Below are 24,063 nucleotides of genomic sequence, written 5' to 3'. Positions count from 1 at the left end.
CCTCAGTCAATAGCTCAATAACTGCACTATATTCAACAAAATTGTTTGTAGTGCATCCTATATAAACACGTTGAAGATCTACCCACTCACCGTGAGGATCATAGATAACCCACGCTGCGGAGGAAAGATTCTGAGTACTGTGACAGGCACGATCAGGGAAACCGATATAAGGTGCGACAAACATTTGCATAAGAATCAAAAGGACACAGTAAGCAAAAAATGCTTACACACCAGGCCAAACATGTACAAAAAGGAACACACACTTATGTACACAGTAATGCACGAAAGACTCATGCATAATACTTCTTGAGATAAATCTCATTTCGGGGCTTATCTAAAGGATTTCCTTCATAATCAATCAACACATAGGCACCTTTTTGAAAAACACATTTTACAATGTAGGGACCTTGCCACATGGGTTCGAATTTTCCTACCCCCAACTTCTCATGAGCTTGATCATACAACAAGACTAAATCCCCTTCAATGAAGGAATGTGGGTTGACCGTCTGATCAAAGTGAGCTTTGACTCGCTTCTTCTGTGCTTCAATGACCAATGAAACAAGTCAACGAGTCTCATCAAGTCATTCTAAGTAAAGAAGATGCTCCTCCACCTGAGTGGTATTCGACAGTAATTCGATAGCTAATTTAAGAGAAGGAATTTCACATTCAGTCAGAAGGGTAGCTTCTAGACCATAAGCAAGCTGAAATGGTGTAAATACGGTAGCATCCTTAACCAAGGTTCGGTAGGCCCATAGAGCTGAAAACAACATCAAATGCTAATTAGACTTATGCATTCCAATGCTACGCCAAAGCATGGTAACCAACACTTTGTTTACTGCTTCGACTTGGCCATTGGACTGGGGGTAATATGGCGTCGAACTATCGTGATGCAAGCCCAACTTAGATGTCAACTCGGCCATCATGTAACTGCAAAAATTAGAGCCATGATCTATAACGATGGCCTGAGGGAATCCAAACCTGGCAATCACGTGATTGAATAAAAATTGAGTAGTTGTCTTACCATCATTTGTCAATGTAGGCATTGCTTCGGCCCATTTCGTAAAGTAATCAACAACAATGATGATATACCCATGCCCCCTGGCCGAGCGAGGGTTACAGGTCATAAAATCAATGCCCCACTTTGCAAAAGGGCCAATGGTAATGACATGATATAAGAGAGAAGGTGACGCGTGCATTTTGTGCTGGTAGTTTTGTTACACATGACATGAATGGATGGCAAGAATGAAATCCTTGAAAATGGATGGCCAAAAATAACCAGCACGAAGAATTTTTTGAGCATTGAAATAACCAGACATATGACTGCCACAGGCACCAGAGTGACAGTCATTTTAGACTTTCTCAGCTTCCTCGAAGGTTAAACAATGGCAGAGAATAGAATCAACTCCGAAGAGGTATAATATGTCTCCAATAATACGATATGGCTGAGAATGATGGCGAATGCGTCACCGAGCATCCTTAGACAAGTCAGCATGAAATGAAGACATCTGGAGGTAAAAAATGATGTCACCATACCAGGGATCGATGGTACTAATCAAGAAAAGCATATCGTCTGGAATGCAGTCCTCTATCCGAGAGGGATCAGAAGCAGATGGTAAGGAGCAAATCAACTGAGCAAAAACTAGTGACCTCTTAGATTTCGCCTTAGTGAAATCCAAATCAAACTCATGGAGGATAACAATCCACATGGACTATTTTCCCTCTAGCAATTGATGTGACAGAATATATGTCATCGGGTTGCAATCAGAAATCAAGGTTGTGGTACACAATAAAATGTAATGACGAAAATGTTGAACAGCTTGAACGGCTTCCAAGGCCAACTTCTCGACATAAGCATAGAGTGTCTTAGTGTCAATAAGGTTGCAGCTAAGATAATATATGACATGCTCGAAACCATCATCATCGTCCTATACCAGAACGATGCTAATGGTACTATCAGCGGTAGCTAGGTAAAGTGAGTAATCATGGTGATAGTTAGGTTGACGCATCAGCGAAGTGGGAATAAGAAGGTTCTTGAGTTTCTCAAATGATTTTTGGGCAATTTCATCCTAAATGAATGGAATGTCATGCTTAAGTAGATGCATATAACCTTTAGTGACCTCGGCGTAGTTAGGAATGAAACAACGCAACAAATTAGCCTTCGCTTGCAAACTCTGCAATGGTGTAAAGTAGCAGGAGGTGGGAGATTCAAAATAGCTTCGACCTTGAGTGGATCGAGATGAATACCCTCCTTAGAAACGATAAACCCAAGGAGTCTACCAGACTCAATGCAGAAGACACATTTGTGTGGATTAAGACGAATGTTATAATATCTACAGTGAAGAAAAATCTAATGGAGGTGGTCTGGGTGGTCCGAGTGTTTAGCTGAATGAGCAGGAAGACCATTCGGATAAGGTTGAAAAATGTGTCTAGTATCATGAAAATCATAGATCATTGCTCTTTGGAAAGTCACACCAGCAGTCTTCAGACCAAAAGGGAGCTTTTTATAAGCAAAAGTACCCCACAGACAGATAAAAGAAGTCTTGTGTTGAGCAGCAGGTAAAATATTAATCTGGTTATAGCCAGAGAACCTGTCCATAAAAGAGAATAGCTCACTCCCAGCATAGTCATCAATAATCTGGTTAATAAATGGAGTGGAGTAGTTATCTTTTGGACTTGCGTGATTGATATCATGATAATCAACACAAACTCTAATAATGCCTTGCTTTTTAGTCACAGGGATGATGTTAGAGACCCAATCTATCAGTGGAATAGGATAAATGAACCCAGCCTTGAGAAGTTTTTCAACCTCTCCCTTAATGGTAGTTTCCTTTCTTGGGTGCACGGGACGTAAACGTTGACGAATTGGTTTTGCAACAAGATACTTAGGTATCTCATGCACCAAAATACTTGGATCTATACCAGGCATTTCTTCATACGACCAGGCGAACACGTCGCAAAACTCTTGAATGAGACTAGTGTAAATCTTGATCTCCTCGGGAGAACAAGTTATACCAATATGAATATTTTTGACAACCCCCGATTTAACAGAGATGTCGATATGCATGGTTTGCATGATATTTCCAATATTCCCTTCAGAAAATACCTCATGAGTTAAGATGTGCGTCTGAAGTAATTAAGAAGGAACATGGGAAGCAAAATTGTCGAGATAGGCAGTCATCACCCAAAAGCTAGGAAGAAATGAGGAATTATGATGACTATCATCCCAAGGAGGATCCTTAAAAGGAAAAGTTCCAAGAATAGCCTCATCATAAAGAAATGTCTCTTGCAAAGGATTAGGAAAGTGACATCTCCAATCCAAGGGGATTGCACATACGTGTCAAGAGATCTACTCGAAGGAGTAGATTCAGAATAAGAAGCTGAAGCCGAGACGATTTCAACATAGTTAAGCTTAGCAGGGCTAAACGGCATAATATCACCCCAATAATGTACCTGATCGAGGGGAGGAAGCACCCAAGGATCAGGGTTAACAGATATCATATTGACGGAGGTGACATTAGGAGGTGGGAGCAGAAAAACACCCATGAGGGCAGGAGCTTTAAAGAGCCTGACACCCACACTCTCATAAGGAATACTGGTATGCTCAACCTATGGAACATTGCCTTCCGAGGAAGAGGAAGCAAAGAAGGACAACTGATTGGCCATAACAATTTTTCCCTAGTGTGGAAAACAGAGAACACGGAACATCGAAGAAGCAACAGCATGCATAGAATACATCTAACTTCGACCCAGTAGAAGGTTGTAAGTCAGATTGGCGTCAAGAACCTCTACTTCGACGTTGACTATCTCACCTTCCATGGTGATAGGAAAGCTCGGGACAATACCAAACGGACGAGAGTCTCTTCCATCAAATGCCTCCAGGGTATTCGAAGATTGACTCAAAGATGGAGAACCAATGGCTTTCCAATAAGAAATAGACATGATGTAAGTCGAGGCTCCTTCATCGATAATAGTACGATGAATAATATTTGAGTTAATAACAACCTGGATGAGAAAATCGATCTGGTGAGGCAAACGTGGCACATGATTTTCAAGATAAAAAGTAATTAACTCGAAATCAGTCAGATCAATTCCGCCGATGGTAGATAGTAATGACTTCCGTTGGGGAGGACAAATCTAGATAATCTCCAATGCGGACATAGCTGAAGGAGCTTGGGCTAGATCTTCGACAATACTATAGTGCTACACTGCATGAGCATTGGGATTATAGGAGGGTTTCCGGAGAACTCCTTTAACAGGCAGTCGAATGACGGACCCATTACTAGGCCTTTCAATATGAAGAGGGCTAGAATTGGATGGGGGAACACTAGAAGGGACTTTAGGTTCTTTCCTGGCTGGAGGAGCATAATCTTTTGATCGAGTAGATATGTGAATAGGAATAGTCCCAGTCATAAAGACCTAGTAACCAGATGAGGAAGAGGATAAGGCTAGTCCACCATTTGAGTTTACTGGGAAGGAAAAGTTTCTTTAAGCCCAATAGGAATCCTTGAAGTCCCCTTAAGCAAATGAATTACTTCAGACTACTGAGGATAGTCCTTAGTGAAGTGATCATCATCACAGATAAGACAAGGATACTTATGTTTGCATTTAGAACCATCATCAGTAGGAGTCTTAGGAGGTTCTTGCTTCAGTGTGTCAGATTTATTTTTACCTTTCCCTTTTTTCTTACCCCTCGAGGTTTTCTCTGCCATGGTGGACTGGATGATGTTAACTTTTGAGGTTTTCCTAGGATTGGATGGAGATAGAGAAGCAGTTTCAGTAAGAACATTGGATTTCTGCTTCACAGGAGTCATGGAAGACTTTTGAGAAGACTCAGCGACGCAACCAATAACACCATCGATAGAAGGTGTCGCAAAGCTTTAGAAGTTCTAGGTTGCGAAGCATTGGGAAAAATATCATAAAGCGTGCTAGATTGGGAATATACCAAATCAAGATATTGAGCACGTGAAATGGCTTGCTCTTCAGTAACGCATGCCCCCATAGCAATATCTCTGGCTATTGGACCAACAAAAGATGTAGTGAACCAATCAGTTAACAGCTGATCAGGAATCCAAAACTTGATCAAATGGCAATGCCTTCTCCATTCATGAATATGATCAGAGATGTGAATAGCCATGTCCTAATTCAGAGAGGTAAGAAGATGCATTCCCGTTTCATAGTGAATCGATAACTGAAAATTCGTAAGGAATGCCATCGCAAGAGAATTAAAATCTTGGAAAGTCCCACGAGTGAGTTCAATGTACCACTTTGCAGTGGAACTAGTAAGAGTCCTTTGGAAAAGACGGAGACAAATAGAATCATCAAGTCAGGAATTGGATGAACACCAAAGGTGATAAGTCATGACATGTGCCTGGAGGTTGTCTCCGAACTTTCCTTCAAACTTAGGACAGTCACCAGGGATCTTGGTTGGAATAGGTGGCCAATATGGATTATGAAGTATAGGATCATTTGTCAACTTCGACAGAATGGGCAGTTCCAAAGTCGCAAGAAAGGGTAACTGAGGATTGAAAGACAACATGGGTCTTTGATAAGGACCAACGTTGGGTTCCAACCAGGGCCTTGGTTACTCCATGGATCTTGTCTCGGAGGATTTTGTCCATAAGGGTTATAGTGGCGGATTGAAACTATACCCTGGTTGTCGACCTAGATTTTGACCTCCAGAAAACCATTGATGACCAGCTTGACCAATAGGAGCAGCATATGGCTACTGAAAATTCTAATAAGGATTAACTTGAGGTTGTTGATATTTTTGATATGGATTACCGTGAGGTTGTCCTTGGGGTTGCTGAGGTACTTGAGGACCGAACTGAAACTGAAGCCAAACTGTGCCTGGGGCCTAGGTTGTATCTGATAAACAGGTTGAGCTTGGAATCCAAATTGAGCTTGGGGACTGGGTTGAGGTTGGGGACCAGCTTGAGCTTGAGGTCCAAGTTGCATTTGAACACCAGATTGACTAATAGATGGATTGACCTGACCAAAAGGTTGTCCTTGTTGAGCAGCAAGTTGGCCTTGTTGGAACTGTGGCTAACCTAATTGACTAGAAGGTTGTCCTTCCTGAAAAGCAGGTTGGCCTTGTTGGAACTGGGGCTGACCTAACTGACGAGAAGGTTGTCCTTACTGAGCAGCAGGTTTGCCTTGTTGGAACTAAGGCTCACCTAACTGACCAAAAGGTTGTCCTTGAGATAAAGGAGGTTATCCTGAATAAGTAAAGGATGAACCTGTTTGGACTAAAGGTTTTCCCTGAAAGGGTTTTCCTTGCGAGCCCAAAGGTTGCCCTTGCTGAAAATAAGACTGTCCTACTTGATTTGATAATCACCCTATGAGTGACCTCAGTTGAAGATTTATTTAACAAAAAGGTATTACAGACCCATGTGATGGTGTGTGTATCCTGTGTTATTGAAACAACAGATCGATCAGATTGCCAATACACAGAAAATAAGTGGAAAGACAGCAGAGAGATACAGTAAGCAACACAAAGACACAAACAACTTTTAATAAGTAGTTCACCCTATTCTCCAGGGCTGCATCTCCATTCCAGCTTCAGTGGTGGCATTGTTTTATTGTGTCCTACAACAGAGAAATTATAATACAGGGACTCAATGTGAGTTCTCCTGAAGCAAAATTTTCTTGGTAGGGTGGTTCTTGGATTCCCCAAGCCACTCAAAGTTCACAGACTCTTTTCCTTCCTACCAGCTCTGTGACCCTCGGTCTACAGTGGAAAGAGCCAACTGTGATGCTCAATTTGGACAGATTCCTCTATGGGAAGGCTTGAATCTTCAAGCTCTCTGGTGCTCGACGCCACCTGTGGTTAGCTCGGCCCTCTGTCTCCTCTGGTTGGCTTTACTATTCTCTGTGTTCAGTCCTCCTCTCAGGGTTCACTGTTCACTGTCTCTCTTGGTCACTTAGACTCCTCTCTATTCCTCCTCTCTCAATCTCCATTCGACTATCTTTGTTCATGGCTTTAGCCATTCGATGTCCATGCCTGTTTGGTTCCTCTCCTGCCTATGTCGATTCGCCTACCGCCTGCGTGCTCGGAGTTCACTGTTCGGTGTCAGCATGAATGATCGGGAAGTAGCCATGCGTCCCCATCAGAACAGTGCCAGCCTGCTCGTCGATTCGTTTTCTTTGGTTATGTCGTGGATACATTCTTTCTCCACCGTGGCGGTCAACGGATTCCAAATCCCCTTAAATTGCAGCTTAATTCCCTGTCGATTCCACTTCTGTCTATCGGGCACAATCTCAGCCGTCTGATTTGGGCTCCTTAGGATCCAACGTCATACACACGTTGAGCGTGGTTGACTTGCTCAATCGATAACGCGCGATCATGGCGGTTTTTCTCTCACCTCCACTGCCAAGAGTCGATCGCTGAATGGGATCGCTCTGCTCTCCTCCAAAACCTCTTACCGTTCAAGGGCGCCCTGATCAAAACTGCCGGTTTCCAGGTCATGGGTCCCACCTTGGTACGTTGGTGCTTTTCATCTCTCCGCCCATGCTTCTCTGGCTCCCATCATGACCAAGGGCTTAATGTCCCTCCATTTCAGCCCTGTTTGCCTAGCGATGCGCGACTAGGCGCTAATCGCGCATCGAAAATCAACTCCTTTTCCCATTCCGGGTCTCCTAGGGCTACATTGACCTCTTGCGCAGTCTCCATGGGCCTCGGTCAGCGTGCTTTGACCGAGGTCCTCGTCATTCCATGTCGGCTGCCATGGCCACTGGTTCAGGGTGTTTCCGATTGCTGTTTTGGATTCTTCAAGGATTTGTTTCGTCCCGATACAGTCAGTGTTCTTTGACAATAATTTATGGATCTGATTTGGATCACGGCCTCCCTACTGAAAAGCTTTTGGACCACCAAAAGTTGGTTTTCTTCAAGCATCGACTAAGTGAGGCAACTGCTGTCTCACTTGTCAAATCTCAATCCACTTCGCACTGCTCGGCTTCGAACCTTTAAGTCGAATCCTGAGGTATTCCACCTGTACACTACGCATCATCCTTACCTTCCTATCCAACACTGTATCTTGCTGCAACTCATTAAGATATTCAGGTAGCAGGTCATCAACAGAAGGCAATTGACTCTGCTCTTCAGGGTCCTCAACCATTGAAGGTTCAAACAACCTCAAGCAATCTACGTTCACGACTGAGTAGATGTGCATGTAAGCTAGCAGATCAAGGCGAAAAGCATTTTCACCAATCTTCTCAAGTATCCTGAAGGGTCCATACCTGATAGGTTTTAGCTTCATACCTTCACCTTGCATCTTGTTCTTGCTGATACACAGCCAGACTTGGTCTCCAACTTGAAAACTATGCTCCATCCGATGCTTATCATGCCTAGCCTTGTACTTGGCCTGGCTCTTTTCCAGCTATTCCTGTACTGCCTGGTGGATCTCCTGGATCTGTTCAATGAACCTAGTTTCCCTGTCCACATCACTGTGTCTATCAACCATGGTATCTTTAGCAAAGACAAAATCCAAGGGAGACCTTGGTATGAAACCAAAGCAGGTCTCGAAAGGATATCTCTGGGTAAGCATGCTGCACATAACACAAGTGTTCATCCCAAAGCTTAGGGTGTTTGCTGCAATATCCTCTCAGTAACTGGATCACTGTCTTGTTAACTACTTCTGTCTGGCCATTTGTTTGTGGATGAAAAGCTGTGCTTTTCTTTAATTTGGTGTCCATTAGTTCCCACAGACTTGACCAAAGATTCCCCACAAATCGAGTGTCTTGATCAGATACAATAGAAGTGGGTAATCTGAAATGAACCCATACATGTTCAAAGAATAATTTTGCAATTTGTTTAGCTGTAATCTGTTTACCACAAGGTATCAAAATACACATTTTCCTGAACCTATCCACAACAACATATAGATAATCATGACCTTTCCTAGATTTAGGTAGTCCTCCAACAAAATCCATGGAAATTCTTTCCCAAGGGTGAGAAGGAATTGGCAAGGGAGTGTATAAGCCTAGTTTTCTGTTGCTGGGCTTGCTTTTAGCACACATAGCACACCACTTTACATATCTAGAAACTATCTCACTCATTCTTGGCCAATAACAGAACCTTTGCAGCTGTGCAACTGTTTTACTTACCCTAAAGTGACCTGATATCAGAGAAGTGTGTGCTTCCCTAATTATCTTTGCTCTCTCAGTTTGTGGAATGCAGAGTTTCCCACAATGATATAAGAGTCGGTCCTTCACATGACAGTCCAATTCTTCTACTCTTTTTCCTTGACTCAAAGTTACATATACATCTTTAAAGTCCATATCCTGAGCATACTGTTCTATGTAGATTTTATGCAGCACAAAATTATGCTTAAGTATGGTAGATGCCTTTATAATGGGTCTAGATAACATGTCTGCAACCTTGTTATGTATGCCCTTTTTATATATGATGAATAAAGGAAACTATTGTAGAAAACACATCCATCTGTAATGTCTTGATTGTTGTAACTTAGTTTGGGAGTGTAGGTATTGAAGTGGCTGATGATCAGTATGTATTACTATTTCTTTGCCCATTAAGTAATGTTTCCACTTTTTCACACTCTGAACTAATGCATACAATTCCTTAGCATATGTAGGATAGTTGACTACTACAGAATTAAAAGTCTCAGAATGATAACATATGGGTTTACCATGCTGTGTCAACACTGCTCCCATGGCATAGTCACTGGCATCAATTTGGATCTCAAATGGTCTTTGTAGATCTGGCAGTGCTAGTACAGGTGCTGTACTAATTTTTTCTTTCAAGGTGTCGAAGGCTTTTTGCTATTTGCCTCCCCACTGAAACACCTTGTTCAATCCTGTCAAAGCATGTAAGGGAGCTGCAATTGAGGAAAAATTTGAAATGAACTTCCTCCAATACTGTGCTGCTCCTAAGAAGCTTCTCACTTCTGTAGCAGACTTGGGTTTAGGCCAGTTTACAATGACTGCCACTTTAGAGGGATCTATTTTCAATTCACCTCCCCCTACTATATGACCCAAATAATTTAGAGAGGTTTTGCTAAATTCACATTTGGAGAGTTTAACATAAATTTTTTCTCTTTTCAAAACATCTAATGTCTACTTAACATGCTTTAAATGTTCTTCCCACGTTTTACTAAAAATCAGAATGTCATCCAGATACACAATAACAAAATCATCAAGAAAAGGTCTGAGTACATCATTCATTAATCTCATGAAAGTAGCAAGGGAATTAGTGAAGCCAAAAGGCATAACCAGCCATTCATACAATCCCTGCTTTGTTTTCAAAGCATTCTTCCATGCATCTTGCTCTACAACTCTGACCTGATGGTATCCACTGTGGAAATCCAGCTTGGTGAAATAAACAGCTTCCTTCAGTTGATCTAAAAGATCATCTATGCGAGGAAGGGGATAACAATTTTTTATTGTTGTTTTATTCAGTGCTCGATAATCAATTCACATTCTGCACGAGCCATCTTTCTTTCTCACCAAAACGATTGGTGACCCACATGGTGATGTGCTAGGCCTAATGAACCCTTTCTCATGAAACTCCTGCACCTGCTTCTTGATTTCAGCATTCTCTAAAGTAGATAACTTGTACATCCCAATGTTAGTCAAAGGAACATATTGCTGCAAAATAATATCATGCACTATTCCCTTTTTGGGTGGCAGACCTTGAGGTTCTTCAAACAAGACATCATACTCTGAAACAATCTTTTCTATATCAGCTTGCTGATCAAAATTACAGCCCTCAAATACATTGGTTTTATCAGTTTTCTTTTCCTTTCCAACCATTAGTAAGAACTGTTTGCAGGAATTTATCATTCTTTTCATCTGTCCTGAGTTTATGAGAGTATAATTATTCTTGAGCTTATGAGCTCTTACAAAGTATTCGATTCCATCTTTAACAAGTAGATACTTGTTCTCAGCTCTATAGAAAATAGCCTTTCTATCATACAAGTAAGGACTTCCTAAAACAATTCCATATATATCCAAAGGAATTACATCTAACTCAACCTCATCTACACATGCTGACCCAAAAGAAAACTTGAGTTTGCACTGTCTGGTCACTTGTAGTTGTGCTTTATCATTCAACCATCCTAATGGGTATGGCTTCTTATGAGGTGTAGTTGCTAATCCCAATTTCTTTATAATTGCTTTAGAAATCAGATTTACTTGTGAGCCACTATCAAACAAAGTATCAATATTTTGATTTTTGGAAACAACTCGAATATGGAAAATCTCATGTCCTTTTCTCTCATGTTCTTCATCAATAACAGATTGAACAAAATTACTAGTAGATGCTTCAGAATTCTTGCCTTTTATACCTGTGGCTGCAATGATTGTTTCATCTCCCGAGTCTGACCCCAAATCTTTCTGAATAGCCACAACAGTCTTCTTCTTCTTGCCCTTGGACTTCTTAGGTCTCAGCTCTGGATGCAGAATCCAACAGTGCTCATCATCATGACCCTCCTTTTTACAGTGAGTGCATGAAGCTTTGCCTTTCTGTGCAGTGTTAGCCTTCCTTGCTTTCCACTTTTGCTTTCTTTTCTCCTTGCTCTTGCTTACAGTGGGTTGGGATGGTCCCCCAACTTCTGGATTTCCATTCTTTCCTCTAGCTTCTAGATGAGTAGCTTGTATAGATACCTCATCTATATTAGTGGGATTAAACATGAGGATGGTATGCCTCATGTGGCTGTGTAGACCACCAATGTACTTCAAAAGAGTTTCTGGTGAGTCTAATGAAATACCCAACATCAATGCTCTCTTTCTGAACTCTTGAGTATACCCTTGTACACTTTGCCCTTTCAACTACTGAAGAGTTTGCCAACTCATCATGGCTTGTTGCATGTAGGCCAATGGATAGAACTGCTTTTTTATTGTAGTAACAAATTCACTCCAGACAGAGATGGTCTTACCATGCTTCCTCATATCAGCTTGGGTTCTGCCTTCCCACCAAACCAAGGCAGTGCCCCCTAGGCGAAGGCTTGCCAGCTGAATCTTGCTCTTGTCTGAGTCTATATTTTGTACTCTGCAATACACATCAATTTGTCTAATCCAATTGTCCAACTTTTCAGCATTTATCTCTCCATCATATATAGGCAAATCAAATTTAACATCTAACTTAATCAAAGATGCTTTCTCATTTTGCATAGGGCTATTAGGAGGTGTAGGGAAGCTTTCTTTTTTCCATTTCCTATGGAGTGGTCATGGGAATGAGATTCATCTTCTTCTTTATCTTTCTTAGAGCCTGATGAATCTTCACCCTTGTGCTTTCTAAAGTCCCTATACATTTCTTCTACCATAGACTTTACAGCTAGGAAAATTTCTATGAATTGAGGGTCTGGCCCTATAGAACCTTCTTCTGACTTTGTCTTTCGAGAATAGACTCTCCCAATTTCAGGATTAGTTTCCACCAACTCTCCTTCTCCTAATTTGAGCTTTGATCTAGTGAGCATTCACAGCTAAACCAACACAAGCTTCTCTAACCTTACAGCCTAGACCTCTGATACCACTTGATCTGATAATCACCCTATGAGTGACCTCAGTTGAAGATTTATTTAACGAAAAGGTATTACAAACCCATGTGATGGTGTGTGTGTTCTGGGTTATTGAAACAACGGATCGATCAGATTGCCAATACACAAGAAAATAAGTGGAAATACAGCAGAGAGATACAGTAAGCAACACAAAGACACAAATAACTTTTAATAAGGAGCTCACCCTATTCTTTAGGGCTACATCTTCGGTCCAGATTCAGTGCTGGCCTTGTTTTATTGTGTCTTACAGCAGAGAAATTACAATACATGGACTCAATGTGAGTTCTCTTGAAGCAAATTTTGCTTGGTAGGGTGGTTCTTGGATTCCCTAAGCCACTCAAAGTTCACAGACTCTTTTCCTTCCTACCAGCTCTGTGATCCTCGGTCTACAGTGGAAAGAGCCAACTGTGATGCCCAATTTGGACAGATTCCTCTATGGGAAGGTTTGAATCTTCAAGCTCTCTGGTGCTCGACGCTGCCTGTGGTCAGCTTGGCCCTTTGTCTCCTCTGCTTGGCTTTACTGTTCTCTATGTTCAGTCCTCCTCTCAGGGTTCACTGTTCACTATCTCTCTTGGTCTCTGAGACACCTCTCTATTCCTCCTCTCTCAATCTCCATTTGACTATCTCTGTTCATGGCTTTAGCCATTTGATGTCCATGCCTGTTCGGTTCCTCTCCCGCCTACATCGATTCACCTACCGCCTGCGTGCTCAGAGTTCCCTATTCAGCGTCAGCATGAACGCTCGGGAAGTAGCCATGCATCCCCATCGGAATAGTGCTAGCCTGCTTGTTGATTCATTTTCTTCGGTTATGTCGTGGATACATTCTTTCTCCACCGTGGCGGTCAATGGATTCAAAATCCCCTTAAATTGCGGCTTAATTCCCTGTCGATTTCGCTTCTGTCTATCGGGCACAATCTTAGTCGTTCGATCTGGGCTCCTCAAGATTCGACGTCATACGCACGTCGAGCGTGGTTACCTTGCTTGATCGATAACACGCGGCCACGGCGGTTTTTCTCTCACCTCTGCTGCCATGCGTCGATCGCTGAATGGGATCGCTCCGCTCTCCTCCAAAACCTCTTACCATTCAAGGGCGCCTCGATCAAAACCGCCGGTTTCCAGGTCGTGGGTCCCACCTTGGTACGTCGTCGCTTTTCGTCTCTTCGCCCGTGGTTCTCCAGCTCCCAACGTGACCAAGGGCTTAAGGTCCCTCCATTTCAACCCTGTTTGCCCAGCGATGCACGATTAGTGTTAAGAGATTTACTACATAACATAAATAATTATTGAGAGGAATAAATATAAAAATAACCAACAACAACCATAAACACATAAACACAAATGTTTATCTAGGAAAACCCCAAATCCGGGGAAAAACCCAACCTAATAAGATCTCATTAGCATTGGCCAAAACCCTGGCCAATTTGACCAAGTGAGCTTTCACTGCTCACCTCCAAATCTTGCATTACAATGAATTCCTTCCAGCCTTTTATAAGCCCCATTACATATAATACCACGGGCAGAATACTAAGAGGGCACAATACCATGTGCCCCAAAACCATCACTATTTAACCTAGTCAAATTTGACTCTATCCCCAGTCAAGTTTACCTAACAATTAGCGTTAGGCGCTAATAGCGCATCGAAAATCATCTCCTTTTCCCGTTCCGGGGCTCCCAGGGGCTACATCGACCTCATGCGCAGTCTCCATGGGCCTTGGTCAGCGCGCTTTGATCGAGGTCCTCATTGTTCCGCGCCGGCTGCCATGGCCACTGGTTCAGGGTGTTTCCAATTGCTGTTTTGGATTCTTCAAGGATTTGTTTTGTCCCAATACATTCAGTGTTCTTTGACAGTCGTTTATGGATCCGATTTGGATCACTACTGAGGCAAAAGGTTGTCCCTGAAAGGGTTGTCCTTGGGAGCCATGGTAAGTAGTGTGATTCTAGGAAACTTAAGGTGGAATTTGACTGTCAATTGGAGTCGTCTAAGGAAGAGATCCAGTATAATAAATATGAGCTCCACAATGATCGTAATAGTGTGGTGGGTTATGCAAAACGAACATTTGCTGAGAACCTAAAGGGTTATAAGTTGGATTTTGAAGAGAAAATAGATATTGATCATACGACAATCCCCCTGGAATGCGATTTGAGGAGATAGGTACATTACCTGTTCGTTGACTGACTCCGGATGCCATAGGTGAAGGACCACTGCCAAGCGGTCCAGAAGATATCCCAATAACAGCAGTGACCACCGAGGATGTGGTAATTGCACTAACAAGAGGAGCCACAGATGCCACATAAACGGTGGGCATCAATGGAACAGATGTACCCTGCATCTGAGGAATGGATGTCACGGCAAACTAAGTGGACGTGAATGGTATTGAAGTTAGAACCATTGTATGAGACCATATAGAGCTCGGGTGTAGAGATGTAGCACCAAGTATGTCAGCGAGGGCATGATAGTGAAGCGGTAATGAAACATCTGGAGAGGTGTGGAAAGGGAAAACTTCTAGAGGAAATTGATGTTCACCAATCGACACAAGGCTTTCTTGACTACTAACAAGACTTGACTCATGCATATCAGAAGAAGCCATAGGAATCAAAGCACCAGGGGGAGTAGAAGGAACATCCTCATTTAAAAATCCCCAAAAGTTGGGAGTAGTCTAATTGATATCAAAAGTTTCCTCACTCAGAGCTCGATAGGTAAGAGGTTGAACACTTCAATAGAAAGAGCACCACTAACGGATGATACCTCAGAAGAGATAGGGGAATAAGGCTCTTTGTCACTTGGTAAAGACGATAGAACAGATGAGTCCCCCAGGATGGCCTAAACTCAAAAGACCAGGAGAGAAGATTTAATTAAGAGGGCTTTAAATTCCTTCCAAGGATATAAATCACGATGTCACCAAAATTAACAGGTAGGATTTTATCGCGGGGAAATAAATTTCATGACACTGGAACAAAACTTTGCCTTTTCATGTTTATAGAGTCGAGAAAAATGACAAAAGATGACTTTAGTCTCCTTCGAAGTTTAATGAGCCTGAAATGACAAGTGCTCCGATGATCTTTTTACTCTTAAAAAGTTGAAAAGGAATGAAAGTGACTACTCTAGAACTCTAGGCAAAAGGTTTACCAGAGAGATCGTAAAACTGCATATACACCTTGGTAATAAACTGAAAGAGAAATGACCAAGGACTTCCCGTACGACAGCTAATCTTCCAGAATGTTTTTGTCAGTGCGTTACAATTCGTAAGGCGGTAGACTCAGCTTCCTATAGATAACAAGATTGCAACCTAATGGGGTCTCCCATCATATACATGACGGTACATGGAACACAAGTCCGTACTAGTACTTATCAAATCACAAAAGGAGGAATCACCCAAATTTAGTGAAAACAACAACCACTAGGTTTAACGATGTTAACACGTCTCTAGCCTAGACCTATAGATATAAGCATTATGTTCCAATGCATTTTTAGATTAATTCAATAACTTTTAGCAGTTAATCTTGAATTAAATCTCAGTTTCAAGGCCCTACTGAATGTATCTTCAAAAACTCCTAGAATGCAACTAGATGAGTAAAGAAGCCATTTCTTTTCAATCAAAAACTAACTAAAGAGAAGTGAGAGGTTCATTTCCAATTAATCAAAGGAACAAGCAAGAAAATGTAAGAATGAAATGCTTCTAACTTTCACTAACTTGTAAGCAATCTACTTAAGAAAATGGAAAATACATCCTTTGCTTCTCAACTTTTGAATGTCAATAATTTGCTAATGCAAAATATTGTTTTCATTTCCTAATGCAATATGAATGTGATATTTTGATTTTTCAAATAAATTACAAACAACCAAATGCAGAACTCAAAACAATGTTAGTTTTAAGCCCTTTTCAAATGAAATCATTTAATAAGTAAAGAGAAACATTCTGCTCTAAAACGAATCAAAGACTCAAAACCAAGAATATGTTTCTTTTTGCAAAAACTGGAAAACTTTCTCACTGACCAGGAAGTAATGTGATCTATGCCAAAGTGATGGAAGGAAACCAAACAAACAAGACTTGCAAGTTTGATAACCAAACATCACGTACCAATCAGGAAGATGAAAGAACAACGAATAGGGAAATGCCTCAAACAAAGCAAGGGATCATTCTAAACACAACTCAAAGGTCCAAACAAACAAGTCATCCAAGAAAAGCTAATGCCTCAAGAAACCCTAAGTTAAACAGGTCAAACAATACAAAAGGAGAAGTTTCAAGGGAATGAACCCTAGAGTCAAATATTTTAGAAATCAACAATTTGACACACAGTAAATAGGCAGAAGACAAGCTCAAAAGGATAGGACGCACTGGCCAATCAACAAACAAAACTTCAAAATTGAAACCTACAGGAATATTCGCGAGCATAAAACTGACAACATGCACCGACAATGAAATGTCACACCTCCCTAACTAGCCAGTTTGCGACTTCATCGTGGAAGTACACCAGTTAATAGCGTCGAGCTAATTCTAGAGATCTTCGCAACTATGAGGTGATTTAATCGCGCCAAACAATAGAAGGCAAAACTAATCAGATAGTGTAAATACGAATATCTTTGTCACTGTCATAAAATAAACAACGATGACCCTAAATCAAAGGAAAAAATTCAAAATTCAGTTGAGGAAAGGCCAGACCTATCACTTATTATAGTTGGAAGACTACCAGGAGTAGTCAAACAACCTATAATATAGAGAATTCAACCCAAAAGTAAAGGAGACAATAAACAAGAAAACAAAATTAAATCAAGAGACAAAAGACAAAGGCTCCCCTGTATGGTCGCCAACTTGTGATGCAGGCAAGTTTCCTATGCAGACAGAGGCAACGCCTCTAGCCCTGGAGTGGGTCTAGTCATAGCAAAGACAATACCAAGGAAAATTTCTTTAAATAGTTGATGTCATGAAGGCTTACCTTAAAATCATCATTTGATGAAGTCCCTGTTGTGTTTCTCCAGCTCTAGTTCTTCTAAGCGCTTGTACCTAAAAAAAACATACAGAGAACAACCATGAACATAATAGAATATGACAAAAACGATCTATTTAAAGAGTCAAGGAGCTTTAAGCTATCAATATGAAATTCAACATAAGATATAGGAAATAAGCCATTGATTTGTATTAATATAAACATAAGTAAAACTTACAACCAAGCCTTGACGTCGTAAGTTTCCTTGAAGGGTCCTGTCAGCATGTCTCTGCAAGCATTCACTCATGAACTATCTCCCAAAAGGACGAATAACTCTCTCTCCTACCCAAAAGGTTGATGCTAGAACACACTTACAATCGAGCCAACTCCACTAAAAACTATCCCAGGCTGAGTTACATAAGAGGTTACTTCCACACTCTAGCAAAACTCTCTACTTTTACTATTGAACTCTTGAACTCTGAAGCTAATTGATCTCAGCCATGGAGGAAGTATTTATAGGAGGAGGAGCTTCCATGAGAGATGGGAGAAAGAGCTTATCCCTTTGAGAGGCTGAACAAAAGGTGGAACAACCATCCCAAAGGAGAGAGGCGAGCTCATCTAATCCAACAACCAACCCTAGGACCACCCATGAAGCTGTTACACTTTGAAGCTTCGACGATTTGTTTAAAAAACTCGCCAAAAGTAGCTCATCATGAGTGCAACACAGAGACAAAGTGATGACTTCGCTAGGGCTAGTTCAATCTTGGCCATCTTCGTGGGTGGAACAACTGCTGACCCGCAATGACCCAAAAACATAGGTAAAAAATGGTCTGCTGTAGGAGTAACGAGCTTAGGTATTCTTCCTTAGATGACAAGGAAGACATTGACACATAATTTGCTACATGACACAAAGCAGATGCCAATAACATGGATTGACAGTGTCTTGGATCAGGGAATGCGGGGTCGGTGACAAATTACTGTGTAACATTAAGATAAGTAAATTACACTTTTATCCAAAATAATGAATGAAGGCTTGGTACTTGTTTGTTGAATTTAGTGTCCTAAATTTCTCTACATAAATTATCAATCTAGGTATCGTAAACTGATGAAGTGTAGTGCACTATATGTGCTAGATGACCCTTCTTCCCTCACTGTTTTTGAGTTTTATGTTGTTTTTGGGGTTTGATCTTTTAATTCCTAATGTTTTGCAATGTACTTAACAAAATCTTAAACGTACTGCTGCTAAGGATCTAGAGAAATGAAATGAGGACTAAAATTGCTTTAAGCAAGATTTGGAAGTACAGTTTTAACCAAGAAAATGAAAACAGAGTTTCTATTCCTGCTCTTATTATTGTTCCAAATCATGAACTAAAAGGACTTAAAAATGAAATTGCAACTATCTATTATGAAAACAGAACTGAAATTAAATACTGAAAGTGAGATTACAACCACTGATTAGTTTATGGCAGAATCAAAACTTAATGAAAAACTGAAAATGAAATTGCGACAAAACTAAATGAAAAACTAAGATTGAAAATGAAATTGCAACTAATCTACTATGGAAAACTAGATGAAGTGCTTTGTTACTCTGCTACACAATTTTGGGAGAACAACCTCCTTGTGATAACATTTTGAGGAATTTCGTACTTCATCATTCTAATAGAAAATAAATACAAAAATGCAGGAGAAGACTCATTACATAAATGAAATATCCAACCACTTGGTTTAAGATGAACCATCAACCAGAAGGGCTTTTTAGAAATATTCACTTACAATATGAGTCACTAAACTAGTAATAAAATGACAAAACAGTAATGGCACTGATCAGTTCTAACTAAAGACTTAAAGACTAAAGAACAACAAATGAAATAAATTACTCTACACTACTGAACTCAACTTAAAGCTACTGATAAGAAACTAAAAAGAAATGAACAAAAGAACTATACTGAACTGAAATAAAACTATTCTGTGTTAGTAAGAAGATGACAAAAACTGCATTATGAACAAAGTTAGAAAATGGTTATAAACATCATGGAAAAACACAGTGAATTTATAGTTCAACTATGAAAGACAAAACAAAAATGAAATGTAACCTTAGCCAGCGTAGGGGCCCTTTGCAGCTGCTGAGGTTAAATGTACTTAATCAACACTCCAACAAACGCTTTCAGGTACCCATGAAACACACAGTCTTCATATTAAAAACAAAGAATGAGTTCTCAAAATTACAAAGTGATCATCTGAACTAACACATGAGCCAAATCAAATTGGTTCTGCTTCTTCACACAGGTATTTATAGAGAAATTATACATTTGTTTTAAGGAGAAAAATAAGCTACAACAAAACACGTAGGCAGACAGGTACACTGAATCCTATTCCTTAGTTGCTGGAGATATAAATCTAAGGTAATGGTTGTTGGATTCAGTTTGCACAAGTGGCTGATGAGGTCTGTGGCCTCAGAAAGCTACTTTGGATCCCATCACTGAGAAATGTGTATAAAATAGAGTCCTGTTTATCTTAGGTTTCTATGTTGGACTTCCCATTGACCGGAGTCTTTCTTGTCGACCTGGGCCAGGTGAATAGGACACAATCCATGCCTTGATGTTTTCCAAGCTACCCATGTAGTCATTTTTCCCTCTTGACACCTGGAACCTGTAAAAGCATGGAAGTAGCTGTGGAACGGCCGATTAGCTGCAGAATGTGGTTGCATTCCGTAGCTAAAAGACAAAAACTTATTCAAACAAAAAACATAAAAGTATAACATGTAAATCACTAAAATGTTCTCCTTGAGGCAATGTATAAAGGTGATTGATGATAAGGATACATTTTTCATGGAAAAGCAAAGAAGAATGTATGAGAAAAGTTGTTAAGTAAAGGGTAGTCTTGGAGCTCAACATACGCCCGCTACAAGATTATTGCATGTCCCCATGCAATCAAAATTGTGAACTTCCTCCTCCTACTGCATTTTTTCTGAGACTTCAGCCAAAACATCCAACTTCCTCTTCTTGCCTTTCTTTGCACCAACTGTCGTCCTTGGCTTCCTCATGAGAAATTTGTACTTGAGGTTAATAAGTGCCCTGTTTAGCTTCTTATTCTTCCTTTTTAGTTTTCTGTTCTTCTTGTGCCATAAACCCAAGTGAAGCATAGTTTTATCATGGATAATCTTATCCAACTTGTTCTTTTCTTTGAAGGCTTCATTTTCTCTTTGGATGTGCCTATTCAGAGCTTCTAGCTCATAGATCTCTTGTTCAAGTGAGCTAGTTAAAGTTTCTTGTGAGGTGGCAGGCTGCTCTGGATTAGATGAAGCCCTTGGGTCTACTGATGTACTCTTTTTCTCCAATGACTCTATGTAGTCATAGATTTTCTATTGGACTGGATCAATGCTAGGAGAAACTCTTCTTGGGTTGCCCTCAAAGTTATGTGGAGGAGTGTTCTGTGGGCTTTGCTCATATGGAATATTGTCAGGGGACTGAGTTGGAGTTTCTCCCTCTAAATCTATAGACTGGGTTTCTTTTGATTTCATTTTCTTTACTTTGCCCCGGAGTCTAGAACTCCTCCTCAAGTTTTTGGAGCCTATGATCTGTTCTTCTGTAACCTGTTTCCTCTTTCCTTTCTCCCTATCCTTCTTGATTTTTTCTATGATTTTGATTAGTCTCTCAGAAGGCAGTTGTTCATCCTCCATAGGTGATGAAGGTTTAGGAATATCCTTATGGATTTCTTCAACCTTTTCTTTAATTTTTCTCCTTTGCTTAGTCTTCTTTTTGATCTCTGTTAATTTCTCAGAGATTGGCTCTTCTTCATCATTTTTCTGTGCTAAGTTTCAGGGGTGTTTTGAATGGTGAGACTGGTCTTCCTTCTCATACTTCTTTTTATAGAACTTCCCTCAAGCAATTCTAGAGCATCTTGGAAGAAGTTCCTTACCAAAAAGTCCTCCCATGTGTCCCCTACACTTCTCAAATGAAATTCAACTAAAATATTCACTAGTTCATGGTGATATAGAGTGGTTTAAATTGAGTCAAATTTCTTCTAAACATTAGTTGCCATTCTTCTCAGACTATTCAATAGGAAAAAGGGTAGATTAAGGGTTCCATCTTCCAGAAAATTCATTAACAGCCATATGTGATATACATACATAGAACCAAACCTCCCTTCGCATGTAATAAAATTTTGCAAAATTAACAACGTGCTACTCCATTTGTTTTTAAGTGCAGAGATTGGAATCCCTATTCTAAAAACATAAGTGTCCATACCTGGATTTTTGAGAATGACCTTCTAGGATTCATCATGGAACTCTTTGTTCTTAAACCACCTTTCTCCTAGCCTTAGAAGTTCTGTTGCTTCAGCTATAAAAGACTCGGTAACTACAAATTTGATGTCACCTATTTCCACGTCCATTCCATCAAATGACCTGGCAAAGGATTTGGTGATTTCCTTATGGTAACCATTGAATTTTTCAATAAAACTCAACCAACCAGCCTTTTGTAACATTCCTTTCAGCTGCGGATAACCCTCCATGTACTTCACTCGTATGGGTTTAGTTCTAACAATGAGCCCCATCACCTCTATTCTTAGCTACTCTTCAAAATTCCCTTCACTGTTTGAGAAATGGAGTGACTACATAAAGAGGACTGTGTATATGAAAATGGAACAACTAGGTGGATAGAAATAGAATGATTATGGATACGGAAATAGAATGAAAATGTATATGGAGGCAGGATGACTGTGAATAAAATGACTGTATATACAAAATATATGGAAACAGAGTAGCTATACATGTAAGCTATGTGAAAAACAAAATGACTGTATGCACAAAAAGGCTGCGGAAGTATGAGAGAAAAACTTGGTGTAATAAATGAACAATTAGGGTTTTGAAGAGTCGTATATAGATAGGTCACGTCGTTAATCTAACCGTTAACAGGTGTGGCTATATAAGTCTAGTTAAGTACGAGTCATGGAGTTAAAAATGAAGATTAGTTATGAAGACATCATTGGACCGTTTGGTATTGAAGACGGAAGGTGTGGCTAAGTCATCATGGCAGTCAAATCTCATAATGATTAATCAAGGAGACATGTGATCATACAAGTTATACAAACTTATTTTTTTGTATTGCTTTTTCAAATAAGTTTTTGTTTTTACCTTTGGAACCATACATTTTTCTTGCTAATATCTTGATGTTTGCTTCCACAGGTGCTTTAGGTGTGACTGGTCTTCAAAGTTGTTTTCTCTTCAATTACCTGCATATGAGATTTTATTATGAACTAGCCTCTTTGTGATTGGATTGATAATCAAACTGTTGCTTCAGAATCAGATTGGCTGCAGAACAGGATCAGCTATGGAATGGAGTCAGCTGCAGAATGTAAAACAAAGAGTAAAATATGACTTATGAATGAATGAAATGGAAATTGCCGTGTGAGTGAAAATATGACAAGATGATAAATGAAAATGGAGATGAAAGAAATTTTGGAAAAGGAAAAATTTATTGTTGAAATATGGCAGTGGAGTGAAGTGCAATTGTAAAAGTAAAACAAAGTGAAATGAGATGAAACAATGAATTTTGCAGAATGCAGAGTGAGTCACCATTTTTCTTTTCAGAAAAGGAAATCGAAAATATAGAGTGTCAGAAGCTTCTAATTTTCACCCTGTATTTTCTGTATAAGCATGCCAATGAGTGATTGCTTTTCAACCTTATACAATTAATTTTTTTATTTTTTATTTTATTTTATTTTTTTGTTTTTATTTTTTAGATAGAAAAAACAAAGACTAAGTTGGTGGATAAGAAGGATTCTTCTTCACCAACTTCATTTTAGAATTGTTCTGAAAGATCTTGATGAACTCCTCCTTTGAGATTGGTTTTTCATAAATTTTCAATCTATGACCATTCACAAGGAGAGGAGTTTGACTTTCATCTATTGTTCTAATCCTTACTGCTCCATTATTGAAAAAAATTTCAATCTCATATGGCCCAAGCCAATGAGTTTGAAACTTCCCTTAAAAATATTTAAACTTTGAATCAAATAACAGTGCCCAATCTCCCTCTTAAAAATTCTTGTCCTTGATCTATTTGTCATGCCATTTAGCCCTCTGTTGCTGGACTAGACCAGTTCTTTGAACAGCCTCTTGTCTGATTTCATCAAGTTCATTTAATTGCTCCAATCTATGTCTTTGAGCTTCTGATAAATCCATCCCCAATTGAACTGCCATCTTGAAAGTTTTGACTTGGAACTCTATAGGGAACAAGACTTGCTTCCCATAAACAAGTTCATAGGGTGTATGTCTAGTTGTGTTCCTCCATGTAGTTCTATAGGCCCATAAGGCTTCAAGAAGCCTTTCTGCCCAATCTCTTCTATGTAGATGTACAGTCTTGGTGAGGATTCATTCAATCACTTTATTTCTAGACTCCACTTGACCATTTTCTTGTGGATGGTAAGGAGTAGATTTCCTATGCTTGATCTTGTATTCCTCAATAAGCTTCTCCATCATGTTGGATGTGAATTGAGATCCCTGATCTATCACAATTTCTCTTGGAACACCAAAACGAGTGAAGATGTCCTCAAAAATAAAATTAACTACAATTTTTTCGTTAGCAAAGAGCAAAGCTTTGGCTTCTACCCATTTGGTAACATATTCAGT

At 40.0% G+C, this 24,063-nt stretch overlaps 1 pseudogene; it reads right to left on the bottom strand.

Moving 5' to 3' along the window:
• The window catches only part of LOC149182542 (3-oxoacyl-[acyl-carrier-protein] synthase II, chloroplastic-like), a 50,699-nt pseudogene that overhangs the window by 8,420 nt on the left and 18,216 nt on the right, over nt 1–24,063 (bottom strand).

The sequence above is a fragment of the Pinus tabuliformis genome, chromosome 3_2, assembly GCF_031772625.1.
Source record: "Pinus tabuliformis cultivar Carrire ecotype Pingquan chromosome 3_2, CPIR1, whole genome shotgun sequence".
In the NCBI taxonomy this organism is placed as follows: domain Eukaryota; kingdom Viridiplantae; phylum Streptophyta; class Pinopsida; order Pinales; family Pinaceae; genus Pinus; species Pinus tabuliformis.
Note: the sequence above shows the minus strand (reverse complement) of the source record. Positions and strands in the feature narration are given on the sequence as shown.